This window comes from Aegilops tauschii, chromosome 2, assembly GCF_002575655.3.
Source record: "Aegilops tauschii subsp. strangulata cultivar AL8/78 chromosome 2, Aet v6.0, whole genome shotgun sequence".
Classification (NCBI taxonomy): domain Eukaryota; kingdom Viridiplantae; phylum Streptophyta; class Magnoliopsida; order Poales; family Poaceae; genus Aegilops; species Aegilops tauschii.
The window spans coordinates 142852059-142871155 of record NC_053036.3 but is presented as its reverse complement, the minus strand read 5'-3'; positions in this window follow the sequence as shown (position 1 = coordinate 142871155).

Genomic DNA, 19097 nt, shown 5'->3' with positions numbered 1-19097 from the left:
ACCTCCAGGAGCACATTTTTCGCCGGTTAGGCCCGAAACTGGCGCCGGCAGACCCAGGCCAAAACCAACGCGCTGGGGGCACCTGGGGGCGCCGGGGCAATCGTTTTTGGCACGAAAGAACGACGAGCCCGCCGAGCCAGCGACCCCGCACCATGTCGTTTTGATCGCCTCGGTTTCCCGCGGGAATCAATGCCAAAGCTGCCGTCGGTCAGCCTTCCATTGATTCCTCATGGGCGGCGCAGTGTGGCGACGCGCCCCCTCCCGCCACGCGTTCACGCATTGTCGCCCCCCGGCCGCTATAAAAGCCGCGCCCCTTCCTCGCTGGTGGACGCACCCGCCCTCAGACCCCTCCTCTCTTGCAGCCGACGCCCTCTCTTTCCCTCTCTCCCCGTCTAGCCACCGCGTGCACGCCCAGCCGATGGGTGAACGGTTCCCGGCGATGCGGTGACGGCCAACGTCTTCGGCCGTTGCTCTCTGCACGAGTCGGAAGCCCACCTCCTCCATGAGGCGAACTACCCGACGCCCCTCGACATGTGCGCGCCGGGTTGGTGGAGGCTCAGCGCCGGGGGCGAGCCATTCCCCCTGCTGCACGGCGTCGAACACCCCAGCTACTTCAGCGCTGAGATCGAGCGTGTGCAGGCCCCTCTGTCGGAGGAGGAGCTGGCCCTCCCAGAGTACGAAGCCGGCAACCATGAGTCGTGGGCGCGTACTTCGATTGTCGGCAAGCAGAGCGGCTCGCCTCCATCAACAACGCGCAGGTGGTAAGGGGGGGGGGCAGCAACAGCGACGGCCGCCGCCTGTGGTGGGGCGCCCAACTACAAAAAAAATACACTTCCGTGATGATACGTGTTTGTCACAGTAGGTCACATTTTCTATCATGCATGTACATCCATGACAATTTTATGACAGAATCAAGATAGTCATACCTGTTCTGTCGTAGAAGTGTTCCATGACATTACCAAAATTATCATCATGGAAGTGTCCACTTCCATAACGATAAATCGCGTGTCATAGAAGTGCTTTCGTCAATGGTGATCGACACGTGGTATCGACCGTAACAGGTCGCCGTTAAGCTATCGGGTCCGGTTTTGGATCCGATAACCCGTTAACAGCCCGAACCAATGGGGATTTTCCACGTGTAAAATTCTCATTGGCCGGAGGAACCATGTGTCGGCTCACCGTTGGGACAGATGTCATCCGCTCATTGGACAGGAGGCGCCTGTGATAGATCGACACGTGGCACGGCCCAACAATGGCCCATTCTGGTGAAAAAGGCTGGCCCAGTAAGAATTAGCAGGCCGACCCATATAAGGCCTACTTGTGTCAGGTGCATTTAATCCCACGGCCCATACGAGATGTGCGAATTCGGCCTGTCAACGGCCCGTTAACGATTTGACACCATTGCAGCCCATCGCCAGTTCGAGCCCGTTAATAGCCCGCTATATATTTGGGCTCAATATCGGCCTAATGTGGTTTCGGCCTGTTAACAGACCATTCAAGGGATGGGCCAATTTTCAAGATGTACATCTTTCGGCCTTTTGACGGCCCGGTGTGTCTTTCAGCCTGGTCACGGCCCATAAGTGAGTTGGGCCATTAGGAGTCAAACATGAGTTTTGGCCTTTTAACGGCCCATGCTCTTCATGGTCCAATACCAGCCCGGTTTCTCTTTCGGCCTGCTAAAGGTCCACAACATAGTTGGGCCATTTATAGTACGACCTGACTTTCGGCCTCTTCGCGGCCCATGCTCTTCATGGTCCAGTACAAGCCCGCTGTCACTTTCGGCCTGGTAAAGGTCCACAGTATAGTTTGGCCATATGTAGCCCGACCTAGCATCGGCCTGTTAACGGCCCGTGAAATCAAATGGGCCCGCCTGTTGCCCACTTGGATGTCGGCCTGTTAACGACCCGGGAGGTAAGAGGCCGACCATTAACTTTCGGCCTGGTAACGACCCATTAACTTAATGGGCCCACTAAAGTTTGTACATGTCTTGGGGACCAATTAGATAATTTGAGCCCATTATGATGAGCAATTATGCACATGACCAAAACCGGTCAAGCAAAGGTATGACATACAGGAAAAAATGTTGCACATCCAGCATATATTACAGGAAATTACATCCACTGGGCAATCAAAATTGATGCCAGTGCAAATAAATGAACAGAACCTAACGATCTACAACGTCACAATCTGCAACCTCAGCGCGGATGACGCCCATAAGCATGTGCGCAAGTTCTTGCTGCTTTGCTACATTGTCTCTGGAAACATTAATCAGTTGTTGTTGTTGTGCACGAATGTGCACCTCTGATTCCTCCACCATTTCCATCATTGCTTCAGCCATTAATTGGTTCACAAACATACATTTTTTCCGTTGCATTCGAGACAGAGGAAACTGAACAGATTCAGATGGCGATTTTGCCAGGCTTGTATTATTGATAATGGAGAGTGTCTCGACCACTGCATCATAACATAAATTAGGAGCGGAACCGAACAGATTAATCTATAGTTATTGCCATATTACCTGGCCTAGATTTGTTGGAAAGAAACAATGGGGTTGCCTTGCTGTTTTCAGAGTTTGTCTACTTATCTTCAGCAGCCTGCACCAAATTAACACACTAGCATTGCTATCATTGGCCAGGTCAGATAATAGGAAAGCAACATTGACACAACGAACGTTCGGGCAACCAGACCACACCAGCCTACACCAAATCAACACAATATGTCACATCTATCATCAGCTAGGTAAGGTAATATGAAAGCAATATTGACACAATGAATGAATGGGCAACCAGAGCAGCACTACAATTCAGTAATGTGCATGATATGAGATAGTACACTCAAGCAGCTCAGTATGCAAAACTACCAGGCAGTTTTCCTTACAAAAATCAACATTCTTGCCTTTACATTTTGCTACAACTGAATTTAGATCAGATGAAGGTTGGATTCACACCGGTTAACAAAATACATGCTGATGTAAAAATATAGTGATATACAGCAGGTACTTACATCAGCATTGGAGCACAGAGAATTCCCGCAAGATACTTTCCTCGAATACGATCCCAGTATAGAAAGTCTTCTATCCTTTAAGCTTATTTTCTAAAAGAGAGATGGGTAAGAAACATGTAGAAAATATGGTCAGAATGCTATAAAATTTCATGATGCGAGGATACACACACGCTTCTTAGAATGGAGTTGACATATTTTTGCTGGACTGGAGCGGACTAGTTCTTTGGCCACTGGAATCTGCTTATTATCAGTGGGAGTTGGGTTTCTCTGTGCTGGAGCAGTCTCTATGAAAACTGGAGTTGGTTTATTATCTCCTGGCGTTTGGATCTTTTGCAAAGACCTGGTTTGTAACCCTTCAGATTCTAACATAGCCGTCTTCCCCTTGCATGCCTTATATAGAAGAATGGTGCTTCAATGATAAAACATGCTATAGCAACGATGGAATAGGTATTGAAGAATAGAAAGGCAAGACATATTGACATGTATTCCCTCCATCCGGAAATAAATGGATCGGTCTAGGTGTATTTCAGTTCCAGATACATCCAGTTTTATCCATTTCCGCGACATGTTATCCGGACGGAGGGAGTATGATGTAAGAGCTAGGGATATGACAGGACAACAGTGTAAAAAACACTACTTGACTGTAAAACTGTATGCTAGTGGAATACATTACAGAAAAACACTAAGGGAACATATGCGTGTATGATTGGGGAACTAAGAGGGCATTGCAAGAGACCACTAGAACAACACTTCAATGTAAAAAAACCATGGTATGGTAGACAGATGAAGTACATACTAATGAATAACAATGCATAAGATATTGAGAAGCATGATGTCCAAACTAAGAAGATGGCATTGCGATAGAGTAGAATGACAGTACTTGAATTTGAAAACATGTTATCATTAATGGAATAGGTACTGAAAAATAGGAAGGCATGCCATATTTACATGCATGATCAGCAGGCGAAGCACAAGGCATTGCAACAGAGTAGATGCACTCCAGGACATTATATGCATGATGTACCCATATCAAGGGCTAAGTTAGAGCAAGGACCTTATAGGGTGAATAGGATTCATCATCTTTCTGCAAGTCTTGTGAAGAACTGCCTTTACATGTTCCATCATATTGGGTATCATTGACGTCAAGTTTGTTGGCCGTTACATTGCTCTATGAGGTTCTTGTGGATAAATCAGTGTGTGCAATTATATCTGACATGCATGGAAGACAACTATTAGTTAGATTTATGTAATGAGTGCCTGTTGGAGACGAAATAAATAGTAGGACCGGGGTTAACTAGCAGCAACAGGTCTAAAAAATTAAAGGGAGAACACAGATGAAAGCTACAAAATATGTATTGTTTGTACTCGAGATTAACTAGATGGCACACAAAAGTATTAAAGAACAACATAGGTTATACTAGAAGTGGTATAATACTATAATCACCAGCTTGTGGGATAGCATTGGCTGATGGATGATAACTGTGGAACGGCGTTACCTAAAGAACAAGTCTCTTAGATGAACTATGGAACAACGTTAACTCCTGAACAAGACCCGTAAGAGATCAGCATGAATATACAGTGAAACGTGATAAGCTATTTTCCATGCTTAGATGAATAACAAAGCCATAAATGTTGCACACAAGTAAGATGAGGGTACAACCTATCTGGCTGCCATCCATAGGAGTGAGCATCATGTGCTGACTTGTCGATGGCCCTCCAGTTGTTGTGGCTGTCCATGTCAGGCACGCGCATTTGATGCAGGGAACTATTGAGTCGGGACTATAGCTCCCTTCTGGTGTATGCCTCCCTTGTTGGAGCAGCTGCGGTGAGTCGGAAGACGGTGTGGCTGAAGATGGAGAAAACGCATAATGTTAAGAACGACACATCTCTCTGATCTGAAGAAATACCCTAAGAGATCAACAGCAAGGTACGAGAGTTGTCACACGTCTATTGACTGAAGACTAAATTGGGGTCACACGATTTTATTTTATTTTGGTACTGTCCGATCTACGCCGGATGGCTTGATGGCTGTCTTGTGCCTCCCGGCTGACACTGTTCGGAATCTTCCCCGAAGAGCTAGCGACCACCAGCAGAGCAGCCTGCCTCTGCCGTTCGTGGCCCTGACCAAAACCCCGCCCCACCGCACTGCCGTGGTTGCGCCGCCCCTGGGCCAATCCACAAACACTCGCCGTCATCCAGATCCGGCAGCGGCAGTACCTTCAACCCACACAACTCTAAGATAGCCATCTAAGTGTTGATTCCGCGGCGAACTTGCGCCCCCGCACCCTTACATTAGACACCAGCCAACCGGCAGCCTAGGAGCTCCACCGACTCGAGGGGTGCTTCTTCCCATTGGGAATTGATTGGCCCAGAATAAAAATTCAGACAACTGACGCCTAAATAAAGTGATTTGAGATGAGGGTGGGACCTATCTGGCGGCCCGGTGAAGTAGGCAACTCCAGCTACCGAGTCGGTGAGGCCGGCGCGGTTGCCGTGGCTACTGGCGGCAAGGAAGTAGAGATGTCGCAATGGTCGCCGGCTACGGAGAAGCAGCGTTGGGGCTCTGGACGGGTCCAAAGTTGGAGCCGCTCCGGCGCCGTGAACAACGGCGGGGGAGAATCGGCTCCGGTACGATTCACGCGGCCGTCGTCGAGGCAACTCCAGCAACACGGAATGAGAGGCACACGGCCCAGCGCAGGACGGCAAATGGACAGCATCTCTGGGATTAGAGAGGAGGGCGGCTGTGAATTTGGGGCGGTGGGGGCGCTATGGAGGAGGGGCTGAGGTTTCGCGGCTCGGGAGAAGGGAGCTTCCGGGGAGAAGGTGATTTGTCGCCCATGAGGTTTGAATGGGGAATTGGGAGGGGAACCATGTCTTACGGACGCATTTGTCTTACATGTGGGGGGGAGTTATTGTTCTACCCCTGCCTTTAGGCTTCTCGGCTTGGGTTTGTGTACTGACGGTCGGGGATAGTAGAGTAACTTTGCTTCTCCCAAATAGTGGGCGCGAGCGATTTCGGGCAAGGAGGGCGTGTTTTGAAATATAGTGGGCGCGAGCGATTTCGGGCGAGGAGGGCGTGTTTTGAAATATATTGGGCGCGAGCGATTTCGGGCGAGGAGAGCGTGTTTTGAAATAGTGGGCGCGAGCTATTTCGAGCGAGTAGAGGGTGTTTTGCCGACCATGGTTTATGAATTATTTGGCACATGTCATTTTGGCCGAGGAGAAGGCGCGCTTGGATGAAGTCACGAACCTACCCTCGATGTACGACGGGCCAATTGATGTGTGTCCCACATAGGCCGGTAATTTCGCATCTCCCATTTATTTGCTCGGGCGAATTACATCGAGCAAAGGGTGTTTAACGGTTTGTTCAGATTTTCGGAGAACGAGCATCCACGTCTACTTTACCAAGTCGATTCGAATCAAATTTTGAAATATTAGCTTGCCACTTCTTTTTTAGATGGAGGGATGATGCTTGGGAGTAAAGTGTTTTTACATGCTCGTTGCAAATGATTTACTATATGACAGATAGTTGACCCACTCAAAACAGGAATCAAACCCAAAATGAAATATCTCGATTCAATGAAATAGCTCGTTCACCAAGTCAAAATAGTGAACTAAATCCAAAATTAAACACCTAATTCGAGTAGCATGTTGTACAATATTATAGTACTCCATGAACATGTTGAAAGTCAAATTAATGAACTTGTTTGATATACGCATATCTCCGTTCATGTGTGGATTGCAGACAACATGTTCTCCAATTTAAATATTTGAATGCAAGTTTATATTGAAACATGGTTTATATCAGTCTTTGATGCATAAAATGCAACCCCCCTCTCTCGAACTCGTGCTCTCTCTCTCTCTCGCCGACAATCTTCAATTATGTCGCACGCATCCAACAAACAGACCTTGTTGATCCCTCTCCCTCTCTCTCCATCTCTCTCTCTCTCTCTCTCTCTTTGTGTGTGTATGGGGGGGGGGTCTTTCTAGTTCGCATGCATATATACTCCATCTATACGTCTCTCTCGCACACTATGTATGATTCTCTAGTCCAAGCTAAATATCTTGGGTGCACTCATCGTACGCACACAAATTCCTTGGATCGTTGCCCGTAACTCTCTCACGCACCACTCTGTCTTCTTGGAGCTCTTCCCTCTCTCTATCAAACTCTCCATCTCCCCGGGTCACACATACACATGCATATCTCACTTGCACTCGATAGACCCATCTAAAACACTATCTCTCTCCCTCATTATCTCTCCATCTCACACGCACACACACACAATCTCATGCCTAGCCAAGTATGATGGTCTCTTACTCAATTGTAGGCACACGCAGTCCCCCCTATATGTAAATGACTAGCTAATCTTAGTCTCCATCACAAACATGTGCATGGTCTATCTCGATTTCTCTCGGGGCATCTTTCTATCGCGCACGCACCTCCCTCGATCTCCCACCCATATAGTCCCCTCACGATCTCGAGGGGATCTCTCTATCACAAACACACCCTCTCTCCCTCCCCATGCGTCCATGTTCTCCATGCGTCCCTCTCGACCTTTGTTCCTTGTTGGCCAGACCTCTATTGGACATGTGCTATAGGCGTGTCTCTCTCTGTTGCAAACAATCACGCACTAGCTATCTTCATGTATCTCCTCACCTCGCTTTTCTATCTCGGAGATGCATGCGTGCCATGTTTGCATAAGAAACGAAAACACACACTCTCTCTCTAATTTATCATTCGTTGTCCCTTTCTCTTTCACACACATACTCTTTTTGCACACTCACTCATTCTCCTCCACACGCACTTGATCTATCTCGACTTAGGCGCTCTCTTCGTGGTCCATAGCATATAGATTTATTGAAAAGTCAAACATCACAAAGTTTGAGCATGTACGTGGAGAAAAACATTTACATCTAGAACGATGAACATATACAATTTGATTCAGCATGAGATGTGGTTTCGTATGATGTATCTTTGGCATTGTAGATATAAATAACATTTGTGTAAACCTGGTCAAAGTTTCCAAAGTTCGACTTCTAAAAAATTTACATGCACTACATTATCGAGCGGATGGAATATCTCTTTCCCCCTCTCAGCTATCTGACGCACCACTCAGCCTTATCGGGCTCCTCCATCTCTCTCAAACTTTATATCTCCCTGGTTCACACATACACATGTCTCGCTCGCGCTACATAGACCCATCAAACACTATCTGCCCTTGTTCTCTCTCTATGTGACACGCACCCCCCCTAAGTACCATAACCCCTCACTCCGTCATAGGTGCACGCCCTCCCCCCTAAGTATGATTATCTCTCACTAGCCATCAGGACCCCATGTATTGTCTGCTTCCATCCATATGTCTATCTCGATATCTCTCGGGGTATCTTCTATCACGCACACACCTTGTCACTCGACTCCCACCCATGTAGTTCCATCACGATCTCCAGGGGATCTCTCTATGACAAACATACACTCTCTCCTCCCCATGTCTGCATTTTCTCCGTACGTCTCTCTCGACCTCTCTCCCTTGTTTGTCAGACCCCTCTTGGCCACGTGCTAGGGGTCTTTCTCTCTCGGCTGAAAACAACCACACACTATCTCCTCACCTTGCTTCCGCTGTCGAAGATGCATGTGTGATATGTTTGCATAAGACACACAACTTTTTCTCTACTTTTATCATGTGTTGTCCATGTCTCTTTCACACACGCACGCACACTTTTTCCAGTCACTCTTTCTATTTCACACACACTCTCTCTAGTTAGGTACTCTCTCACGTCAAGAATCATATGGATGTTTTGAAAAGTCAAACCTCAGAAAAGTTAGACAAGGTATATGTGGAGAAAAACATCTACATCTGGAATGATCATTAGATTCATCAAAACATGTACTTACTTCATACTATCATTTATCTTTGGTATTGTAGATATAAGTAATTTCTTTATAAACTTGGTCAAAGTTTCAAAAGTTTGACTTTAAAAAAAATGTTGGCACTACATTATCGAACGGAGGGAGTAGCACTCTCTCTCTCTCTCTGATATCTCTCACGGGCCTCCCCTCTCACTCGAACTCTCTACATCGACGGATTATACGGTCACTGTGTCAGCGTATAGCTCCGTATATTGTTTAGTTGACCGGTCAACCAGTCCACATGCTGCCTTGTCAGCTCGTGTTCTCTATCTTCGTGTGCTGGCCCATGTGGTAGTGGGTGAAAATAAGTAAACTAGAGGCCCATCTGACATGCGGTGAAGTAAATAAAGTTGAAACCACTTGGGGTAGCACCCTGCACGCTAGTAAATTGAGGGCACATTGAGGACACACTTCTTCTGCGTGAAGGACGCACTCACGCACAATTCACCACTGCGCGGTGGCATGCGCAGAAGAACGCACTCGCTCACACCCACCAGTCCAGAACACAACACACACCAGCGCACGTGTACACCGGCGTCGCTGCCGGTTGAGATGGACGGCGAGGCAGCCAACAAGCGGAGGCGGCTCGAGCCAAAACCGCATCCGGCGAGCCCGGACTTCATCAGCAGCCTCCCCGATGACATGCTGCTCGTCATCATCGGCCTCCTCCCCACCAAATCTGCCGTGTGGACCGCCCTGCTCTCCCGGCAGTGGCGCCCCCTCTGGCGCCGCGTCCCCCTCAACCTCACCGTCGACAGCTGCCTCTGTGATGGGGATTGCAAACGCATGGCCGCAGTCTCCAAGATTCTTTCATCGCACCCTGGGCCAGCCAGACACCTTGACATCCGCATGTTCAGTACGAACTACAAGGTCCAAGCCAAGTTCGACGAGTGGTTCTTATCCCCCACCCTAGATCAGCTTGAGGAGCTCAGCTTTGAAGCTAGACGATGTCGCTCTCTGCCGCCGTCCGTGCTCCGCCTCACGCCAACGCTGCGCTGCGCCAGCTTTAGCTCCTGCTATCTTCCCCATATTAATGTCGGACCCGCCCTTCTTCTCCCTCAACTCAAGCAGCTCGACCTCTTAGACGTTGGCATCTCGAAGCAGGCTATGGAGCACCTGCTCCGCAGCTGTACTGCGCTCGAGTATCTTCGTCTTTAGCAGATCCACGGGTTCATTAGCCTCCACATCACCTCAACGAATCTCCAATGGATTTATGTGTCTTGCTGGCCCCGCAACAAGACATCAATTGGGAAGAGATCACTCCAGCTGTTCCACATTATGGTTATTGAGAATGCGCCTTTCCTTGAGAGATTGCTTGTATCTGATCTAGAAGGTCCAACAAAAATTAGGGTCACAGATGCGCGAAATTGACAGTGTTGGTGTACTCCTCTGCCAAATTCTCTGAACTCTTTATTGGATCCGTAATCGTTCAGGTACATCACTTATCTTCTTCTCCGTCTTCTTGAAATTCACATTTTTAAATTTCTTCTTGATGTATTTACGACCGTCTTCCAGAAAATGATTCCCACAAGCTTGACCCAGTCTATGCGCACAATGAAGATCTTGGCAATAAAATCTATCGGCCCCAATCTGGATGAAGTTGTTGGATTCCTTACATGCTTTCCGTGCACAGAGAAGCTACTCATCGAGGTGAAACTTCTTTCCTATTAGTAAACGGTAATCACAACGTAGCTCAATTTTTTTCGTAATTTTCCCAAATTATGATGACAAGTGTAGTGTTCAAAACTACATCTACGCACTGCACCGAAAGAAATGTTTTTAGTATTTTTTTCTCACGTGATCACCTGCATCGTTTTTTTATTGTACTAATATAGTAGCCTAGGCTAGTCATAGTGGAAAGTAACTTAGACTAGTAACTCTATGGTTACCCTAAGAGCAAGTACTACCTCCGTCCTGGTTTACTCTTCCTATTTTGTAATATCAAAATTAGACCATAGATTTAACTGACAAAATGTTAATGCATGTCACTAAAAATTATATCGTTGGATTCGTATTTGAACATAATTTCAAATGGTATAATTTTTGGTGACATGCATCGGCATTTACTTAGGTAAATCTATGGTCAAAATTTTACACTAAATACGAGGTAGTACAAAAGTGGGCTATAACGACCCTCCACTATGTAGGCCAAAACACATGCCAAATTCACTTGTGATGCATTTGACATCGATGCCCCTCCATTTCTCACCTGGTGCCCCAATCTGGATCACCTACTTTGCTCCGGTGCCAAATTAGCTCACGCAATGAAAAAACACTTGCGTGTGAGAGAGAGAGGACTGAGGCAATAAAAAACACTTTTTTGGGAGAGTGAGAGGCTGCTGTAGTTGGTTTGATTGATTTTTTTATACATGTGGGTCTGTGTGCACAGCGGTGCCAACCCTATCACATCTCGAGAGCGGTGGCAAAATCTTTTGATTTGATATCGATGCGTATTATGTGGCATACTTTTGAGAAATATGGCATCGGCCACATAGTGGAAGGCAACAAATCCCCGAGCTCTTCATGTGCTCCTAGGTCAATGAGAGGAAAGAGAAAGAGAGAGAGAGAGAGTGAAAAAATATCACTAGCCAGCCAACCCTATCGTATGAGCGAATGATATTGGTACCTCTTGATGTCACGCGGCAATCTTATAGGCAGCACATCTGAGACTAAATTGGCCAGGTTCTTTGTTCTGGAGGCAAGTGTTCTCATGGTAATGAGGTTTGTCCTTCTCTGGCGCAAGAATGAATGGCGTGCTGATCACCGCAAGCGTCTAAGCCTAAATGACAAAGTCTCCGCAGAAGCTGAATTTGTTTTTGAAATATCAAGTGGCCAGAGACTCGAAAATTTATTTGCCCATTAGTGACTTGTCCGGGCGGTGGATTTTAGTTTGTACGATAATGGTGCATAAACCTAAAGTAATGAAAGTTCTTACGTCCTAGTAATTCCCTCTTCGTAGGTGCAGCATTACTCCTGACATTTGTAATATCAGTTTGTTACTTGTAATATTGCCGTGTCCTATTCCTGCGTTTTCAAAATCCTGTGAATCAAAGAGGTCATGAGTTGGTGATGATGTTGTGCCTGCCATCTTTCACCAATAGCCGTCGGATCTAGATCTGACGCATACAAACCAAACTTCTCCAGTTTTGCAAAAAGATGTCCGCACTTGTTCCCTATTTACAAACAACTCCTTATCTCTCACAATCAGCCTTATCTCCTCCCCACCACATCTAGAAGGCCATGGAAAAATCTAGCGCGATGGCCGCTGCCGGCGCCATCCACCCCCAATCTTGGTGTTCCGTGCAATGCACGGGCATCTACGCACGGGAAATTATGTCGAACACGGCTAGTTGTAAGCAGGCTAGCTCTACAGCCATGATGATAGTGACTGCGGATGTTGAGGCTGACTATGCTATGCCGAACACGGTGCCTATACTCAGGTGTTATCTCCGGCGGAGGGTCTTGTCACTTCACTGTGAGGAGCAACATGTAATAATTTGACCAACGGTTAGTGTCGTGGATTTGTCACGGCAGATGTCCTAGTGTGAGGACTTAGTCGTGAGGCCAACGCATCTATGTGGTAGCTTAAGAGGGGTTGATCGGGATGAGAGACACAAGGCGGATCAACACACAAGACGAGGATTTAGACAGCTTCGGGCACCGGGAAACATCATTCGGTAATAACGTTAAAGAGTTTTGGCTGTTTGAAGCTCTCTGAAAAAATGAAATTTGAATTTAAGTAAAAACAGACTGGGGGTGACGTCGAAGGCATAAAGCCTCGCGAGCGCCACCACTCGTATCGCTTTGCGGAGAACTGAGTGGCTGACTAGCGGGTCCTACTAGTCAGGTGAGGGGGAGAGGAGAAGGAAACAGAGGACGGCGCGGCTTCGCCGGAGCACACGCCAGCGATGAGGGCTTCTTGGCGAAAACGAGAGGGAGGGATCGAGAGAGGAGACGGAGGTGCACCTGCCCGTACCCGTAGAGTAGCTAGGGGTGGTCGGACGACGTCGGAAACAGCCTCTATAGCGGAGGTCGCCGGAGAGGAAGACGACGACGACCAGCGGCGACACCAGGGGCTCCAACCGGGCGGAACAGCACCACCGAGGCACGGCGCAGGCCCTGGAAGGGATCCCTGAGCCCGGGAGAGGCTGGAGCTACGAAGACGACCCGAGGGGATCGCCGGCGAGCTCGAGCTCGGGGACGGCGGCCCGCGGCCTGCCCGGCCGGGCTACGGCTTCTACAAGATCGTGGAGTGTGTGAGAGGAGTGGTTGATGCTCGAGGAGGCTGAGGAGGGCTCTATTTATAGCCGAGCGTCGAGGGGGACCGGGCTCCGCCGATGGACACCTGGACACGGCGCCCAATGAAGAACGGCGTCAGTGACAGGGGGAGAAGGCGACGCAGCTCACGCGGGAACTGTGGGCGAGTGGGCACGAGCATAGGGGCACGGGGGTGACGACGAGCACAGTGCGCACCACACTGTTACGTTGGCCAGACCGCGCCCGTGCTCGCTGCGGCGAGCTCCGGTGTCGGCGAGCGCCCGGAGGGAGTTAAGGGGGTTTGGACAAAGATTGTGGCAAAGTTTGGCAAGCTTAGGCAGTCGGGGCAGTGAGCACGCGCGAAACAGAGCACTCGGCGGCACTCAGAGCGCGGCGACAAGCAGGTTGGCATCATGCACACGCGTGGTCTCCGTGTGAACTCTGACCTCAGGCCGACCTAAGCCAAAACATCATGTCTGGCATGTTGTTCGTGGTAGTTTTAGAGGTTACCACACTTGGGTTTGATCTCAGGTGCAGTAGAATAGATTTCAACCGCCTGGTAAGTTTCCGGACAGTAACTTTGAGAGCTTAGTGTGGTCAAACTACTGGGAGTTGGGAGCTGGGCTTTGGAGGTTAGCAATCATCTACTAAGGTGATGATGTACAAGAAAAATCAGCCACAATGGAGCAAGTAAAATGGTAGTTGTTGTAGAAACTTCCATTTCTGTCCAGAACAGAAAATATTTTCTATAGAAAAAATATTCCAAAAAGTGATGAAATATGCTCAGGAAGGTGCCCTAGGGTTCAAAGAATATTAGTGAATTTTCTCAGATTTTTGTGGGCACGAAAAATTGGGGTTGCTTTGGAGCACATTGAGCTAGCTAGGGTTTAAGAGAGGGAAATGAATATTTTTCATTTAAGAAAAATATTCAAAATATTATTTTGAGGTGAACCAGCGAGGAAATGATAGTTAGAGAATGAAATGAGGCACTTGGGTGAAAGCCAAGGGGTACCCAAGTGTTTAAGTCCATTTGAAAAGATTCAAAACTCCAAATTTCAAATTCAAACCAACTGAAAATCAGGCAAAGAGAGGAGGGCAAAAACCAGGCTGTCACATGCTATTTGTGGCTAGGTCTCATTATGCTCGTGAGGGAGTCGCCGCATAAGCCGGCTCTCCTCTAGTTGTGTCTAGCCTTAACGATTATTTTCTGTCCCTCTTGGGGTGCCCTGCCCCTCCTTATATATGTTGAAGGGGCGGGTTACATGTATAGTCCTAGTAGGATTAGGATTACTCTATTACAAGTGGAGTCCTAGTCTTGCTTCCTTTGTAAGGGAATATTCCTTATGATTTCCTCTTAAACCGCCTCACCATAACATGAGCCGGCCTTCCGGGCCTTGGGCCTTGTCGTCCGTCTGACCCGCCCGCGGGGTTAATAATGAGTCGCTAAGATCGGGCGGGTCACTCTTGAGTCACCACATTCCGGGCGGGTCACCAGTGAGTTGCCGCATACCAGCCGGGTCATACATCCGGCGGGTTACACTATGGGGTATATCCCCGACAGGTAGTCCTACTACTACATTGGTAGTACTACTACATTGGTAGTACTACTACTAGTACTAGCACCACCGTCTGGATTTAGTAGTCCTACCACGTCCATCTGGATTTAGTATTTGACTAGCAATATCTAGTAATGCATGTCACAAAAAATCATATAATCCCTCCGTCTAGGTGTGTAAGTCACCTTACGAAAACCAAATAATTCCAAAACACTTAGGCACGGTACATTAACTCCCTTGTCGTTTCTTGTTTCACGACACATCAACCAATAAGAGATGTGGGTCGTGCATGCTTTCAATTACTTGAGACTACCAAACATGACATGTAGTGGTTAGTTCATTGCATGCAATGCTATTAATTAGCAAAACCATTAAGTTCTCTCGTTTTCCCCTCCGCCTTGGTCGCCGTGCACAACCTAAGATGACTTATACACCTAGACGGAGGGAGTAGTCAGCAGCTGGCTATACTATTAACCATGCTCTTAGTTTGTGCACCGTGACCAAGACGAAGGGGAAAGCGAGAGAACTTAATATCTTTTTTCTAATTAATAGGATTACATGCAATGAACTAACCACTGCATGTCATGTTTGGTAGTCTCAAGTCAATGAAAGCATGCACGGCCCACATCTCTCATTGGTTGATATGTCACGAAATAAGAAACGAGGAGGGAGTTAATGTACCGTGCCAACATTTCTGGTTACATGCATTAACATTTTATTAGTTAAATCAAAGGTCAAAACTTGGCGCAAAATGCAAAGGGGACCAATAAACCAGTAAACATCAAAGTTCTCTCGTTTGGCCCCAAATAGAGGTCCGGTGAGATGACTATACTGCACCGGCACGGAGGGGGACACAGCTTCATTGACTTACTGCACCTGCGTTTGGGTGAATGACACGTGGGCCCAACAGGTGGCTGGCCCGCCTATCATACAACCAAAGGCAGTTGCAGTAGAGGGCCGAGGAGTAGATGGCCAACACACACGTGAATGCAACGCAGTCTACACTTGTCATATAAAGGCTCCTCGGCGTCCCCGCCAGTCCAATCTACAAAATCCTACGCACCTACGCACCCTAACCAAGGGCAAGTGTGCTCACTCCAATCGCAAGGTCAGTTGACTAGAAGCTAGACCCATGGAGGCGATGAGCGCGAGCATCAGCCGGCTGTGCCAGATGGTCCACGACGCCGGCCTGCGGCCCGGCACCGAGGAACGTCTCCAGGTCGTGCTTGAGGCCGCCAGGGTGAGAGGCCGCTTGAACGATAGCTTCGTCTCCTTGTTCGACAAGGTCCTCTTCGGCTTCCTCGACAAGTTCACCGTCGTCAAGAAGCTCGCGGACGACCTTGACGTATGCCTCCAGCCCACGCGCCCAAGCTCTCCGATGCCCGCCACCCACCCTCAACAGCCTCTATGGTGACAACCTCTTCAACGCACTGGTGGCCCTGCGACTGCCCGCCGTCGCGCCAGAGAATGTCCACCTTGAGGTCGCACTCGCTGCGCAGCGCCTGGCGCAGCAAGTCACCATCGACATAATCACCCACTTCTACGCGCAAATCGTCCACAAGGACTACTTCGTGCCAGAGGAGGACGATAGGTCGCTGCCTTCTTGACCCGCAGGGCAACCTCTGACGGCATTGTTCAGAAGCACGTTGAGCTCACCGCCAACACTGCTGCTCCTCACACGTCGGTTGGTGACCCGGCGCACTAGGGCGTGAGGATGTCGTTGATGGATCCGTATGTATCTTTATCTATCCGTCAAAACCATGTAGTAGTATATGGTACTACTAGTAATTATCTTACCTTTCGCATCAACTTCATAATTTTCGTACGTACTCCATGCATGAACCGCGCCAAAACCAAACTTCTCATTACTCTAGGGAAAATCGTTCTTTCTATCTATCGGTCGCGCCATGGAGCAGAACCAAATTTTATAAGTTACAAGTTCAAAAGGAAAAGCCTGTCGTGTTCACGTCGCACCCCCTCACGGTTGGTCTGGCATGGCGCTCAAGGGGGAATGCTTGCTGTGATGCATTTTCACTTACAAGTGGGACCGGAGTTGAGGAAACCGACTATCGGCAAACCCCCACCCCGCCCAGCGCGCGATGGCTGAGAAAACAGGAGGGAGAAGAGATGGTTGTAGCACGGACTCCAAGAAAATTGGTGTCAGATGGGACTCATGTGGGTGGTGTGTGCCATACTGCTAGACGTGAATGCTAGTTATGGCCGATGCCACCCCACTATATCGAGCCTATATCGAGGTGCTGGTTATGTAGAACAAATTTCCCGGAGTCCGTGTTCAGCCCTCCTCTATCTCTCTTCTCAGCCAGCCAGTAGAGCGCGGAGCCCATCATCTATTTGCTCACATGCGGTCCCACATATCAGTGAAAATGCAAGAGGACCCACTGAACCTGCACATCTTTCACCTCGACGTGCTGGTGATGAAAAACAAATCCAATAAAGATCTTTGGTGGCCGCTTTTGGAGTTACTCAAGAGTAGTAAGATTCTATTTACAGTTTAACGCAAGGTGCACATCACGTGGCTTCAACTAGCACTCCATTTTCTTGCATGACATGACCTGGATGCTGGATGTCCCATGTGTCGGCAAAAGGAGGCAGACTAGAGGAGTAGGAAACACGGCAAGCCCTGTGCCTACATCATACTACGTACAAGCCCACCTCACGCAGTCACGCTATCACCATATTTCTCGGCCTTCGTGCGACACCTAACTATTGGTTGGCTCTATGTGATGTGGCAACTGCATACTACTACGGATGCTGGCTATACTACTACGGCACTAACACTCCAAGAAGTGAGTCAAAAACCATTTATAAATTGAGTTTATGACATGCATATGCAAATGTATCATTCATTACATACAACAAGTCATCAACACACAATGACAACGAGGATACACGTTGGATTATTGATTAGTTCCAACAAAACATTCTAGTAAATACTAAAGTTTTCATCACACAACAAATAACAAGCAACGAAATTAACTTTAGCTCAACCACTCCTCGGTGTTGGAAACGCTTGCTTTGAACCAGAAGAGTTTGTCTCGGAAGTGCCAGCTACTGTCAATCTCGAGACCAACGCAGGACTGATCATCCAGGCTGAAGCGGCCTATTTCATGACCCATATTGTGATAGCCACGGTAGGGAAGCATAGCAATGTCCGAGGTATAGATACAATTGCTACTCATAAATGGTAGTAATGTTGTGTCAACAGCAGCTGGATCGCCTTTCACCATGATTGGATAGTTTTGTCCAAGGAAGAGCGAGTTTCCTCCAAGAGTATCAAGACTTGTCAGCGTTCTGGGAACGGGGGTCCCCAGACTTGCCTACCTGCGGCCCACGGTGTGGCTGTGCTAGCGGGCCTGTACGGCCCATCTTCATCAACAAGGCATTCAAGACCTTCGCGAGGGGCTAAGCCTCGCGAGGCGGACGATGCAAGACCTCCTCAGGAGCGGCCTCACCAGGCTGCCTCCCGAGGAGCGGAGATATCAAGGCGGGCAAACCTCGAGAGGCTCTCGTGACATGATCCATGACGATCGACACCAGGCGGGCGCCAGCGCGCGCGGCATCCTCGTTTCCTCTTTGGTGTTAAGGGGGAAAGCGCAGGCGCGGAGTACCGAGGCATCGGGTAAAGGTTTCCATATCGGTGCAACGAGACCAAGACCAGCAGGCCAGTAGGACTTAGGTCACCGTGGAGCCCAAGACGGCGTCACTGCCAGGGCCTTTTGCAGGCGAAGACCGCTTTTGTCAGGATAGGTTGTACTAGCTGTCCCCTTTCAAATTGGTCACCGTTGTTGGCTCCCTTCCCGCTCAACATTTGGGAAGAGGACCAGGGCCTCTATAAATAGGACTAGCTACCACCAAAGGAGGCAGCTTGATCTGATCGAGAGCCAATCCTTAGCCACACACCGAACACAAGAACACCTCAACCTCAGGACGCTGTTCTTCCCCTTGTACTGTTCTTCATCAGCACAAGAGGCAATCCACCACCACACACTAGAGTAGGGTATTACACCACAACGGTGGCCCGAACCAGTATAAATCTTGTGTCCTTGTGTTGCTAGTTCATTGAGTTCATTCGCGAGATCTCAGTGAGCTAGGGCGTAGATCGGTAGGAGGGAAAGAACTTCGCGCACACCCCAGAGTTCGAACCTTAAGGGTTTTGCCGGAACCCCAGATCCGACATTTGGCACGCCAGGTAGGGGTGCGCCGTTGCTCCTCTCCACCAGCCTACACTCCGCACCACCGCACTTCGCCCCCATGGCAGGTGCCCCGCCACCTGCTCCAGCGGCCGGTGCTGACGACGGGGCCAGGGGCTCCGAGCCCTGGCCCCCGCCCTGCGGCAGGTGCGATGGCCGCCC